The following is a 2,396-nucleotide window of genomic DNA, read 5'->3' on the forward strand; positions in this document are numbered from 1 at the left end:
GACACATACGAGGAGACTGGCACTCCGTTAACGGAGGAGTCCTCCAGTATGTAAGAAACACGGGCATTCTGGTTCCAGTCAGCGTCTATGGCTTTGACTGTGAATATAGAGAGACCTGGTGTGTTGTTTTCTACAATGTAGGCCTCATATGAGCTCCTCTCAAAGACAGGTGCGTTATCATTAACGTCTGAGATCAGTAAGGTGAGAGTGACACTCTTGGAGAGGGAGGGTAGTCCCTCATCAGAGCAGGTCACAGTGATGTTATACGCAGACTTTGTCTCTCTATCTAAATCACTGTCTGTTATTAATGTAAAGAAATTATTTGATGTTGATATAATTTTAAAGTGATCATAGTCATCCAAAAAGCATCGGACTTTGCCATTTTCATTTGAATCTGGATCTTGGACGTTCATCATCGTCAGAACAGTGCCCGGTTTAACATCCTCAGCTACAGTGGAAGACGCTGACATAATATTAATTGCTGGTGGGTTATCGTTTGTGTCCAGCACCTCAATCAGAACTTTACACACATCAGCGTTACCGCCTTCATCTGACGCTTGCACATCTATTTCAAAATGGCGAAATTTTTCGTAATCTAGTCCTCCCACTAATGTAAACATCCCACTTTTTTCGTCTATATTGAATAACTCCAGTGCTCCCTTTGGAGCATTAGAAATTGAGTATCGCACCTGCCCATGTAGACCTTCATCGGCATCAGATGCGGTCACGGTCGTGAGAATAGTCCCTTTAGACGAATCCTCCTTTACATTTGTCTTATACTCTACTTGAGAACAAACAGGCGCATTGTCATTTGCATCCAGAACGGTCACAATAATTTCAATGGTTCCGGAAAGCTGCGGATTACCACCATCTAAAGCAGACAACACTAAAGATACACGGTCCTGCTTTTCTCGATCGAGAGCCTTCTTTAAAACCATTTCAACATTTCTACTGCTACCGATCCGATAAGGATTTAGAATGAATATGTCACTTTGACTCAGCGAATAGCCCTGAAGCCCGTTAGTGCCCACGTCATCATCAATAGCTTTTTCTAAAACAAATTTCGACCCAATTTGAGCCATCTCGCTTATATCAAATTTCATTTTGCTGTTTTTAAAAACTGGAGAATTGTCATTAACGTCAGTGATCTCAACAGTGATGCTATAAAATTGCATAGGATTCTCCAAAATTATTTGAAAATCAAGAGCGCAGGGCGTCGTCTGCCCACAGAGCGCTTCTCTGTCTATTCGCTCTTTTATTACAAGGACTCCCTTTTCTTTATCGAGCTCGATGTGTTCTGTACCTTCTCCTGTATATATACGAGCTCTTCCTGATTTAAGTCGTTTCACATCTAAACCTAAATCTTGTGCTATGTTACAGACCAAAGATCCTTTCGCCATTTCCTCAGGAATTGAGTAGCTGACCTGGCCAAAAACCATGCAGAGAGAAAGAATCGAGAAAAATAACATTAAACCGACTTGCCGTGTCATTGTTCAGTCAGACAGTTTCCCTTCCAAACAAAGAAATGTGGAATCCGTTATCCAAAAAAACAAAAAACAAAAAACAAAAAAGATTTTAGACACAAACTTCAGCAAATAGAAACAATAAAAACTCAAATGAATGCTGAATAGATTCCTGGGGTCTCCGACTTTGATAATATCTTCATCCAAACTGTGCCTTTCTGATATGTTCTCCTTCCTCTGTGACATAACGAGGTGGTGGGAAGGTACTGCTGTAATATGCACTAAAATCTCAGCACACTGGTCATCAGCGTCCCCGTGAGTCGGATGCACGGAACTACATAAACTATTATACACAGACATTCTCTTTTTGCTCATGTTTCATGCGATTGATTACTATATTTGGTTAGATATGTGAACACTAGAAAGAAATAACTTGGTCCATAAGACAGTGAAATGTCTTATGTGTGTTGCAGAAGAAAAATTTGGGTATTTTGATTTCCTGCTTTATATCCAGACAGAAACGAGAGCAAGCCAGCTATTGAAACAGATCAAAACAGGACGAGAGACAATAAAGCAAAACACCAACAAAGTGCGCTGAATTTTGCTTTCTGTGGTACTTACTGGCACAAAACGGAGAGACAACAAAAAAAGCATGTTTAACATTTAAAACTTAAATCCACATGAGCAATTATTAGTTTATAACATTATTGTTTTCAAGTGTTCATTCTAAAGTCCATAGCAAAAATTATGTAAATATTAAGTAAATGGCTTATTATTGTGATTCACAAAAAGTATCAACGGAAAAAAAGAATACACAAAAATCTTTAGACTGTTATAATGCAAAAAGTGCAACAAGGATTTGACTATAAAATGCAGGACTAAGTGCAGCAGGTGCATTGCAATACATTCCATGTACATCTACCCCATAACGAA

The sequence above is a fragment of the Pundamilia nyererei genome, unplaced genomic scaffold, assembly GCF_000239375.1.
Source record: "Pundamilia nyererei isolate P.nyererei 1_Seehausen unplaced genomic scaffold, PunNye1.0 scaffold00008, whole genome shotgun sequence".
Taxonomy (NCBI): domain Eukaryota; kingdom Metazoa; phylum Chordata; class Actinopteri; order Cichliformes; family Cichlidae; genus Pundamilia; species Pundamilia nyererei.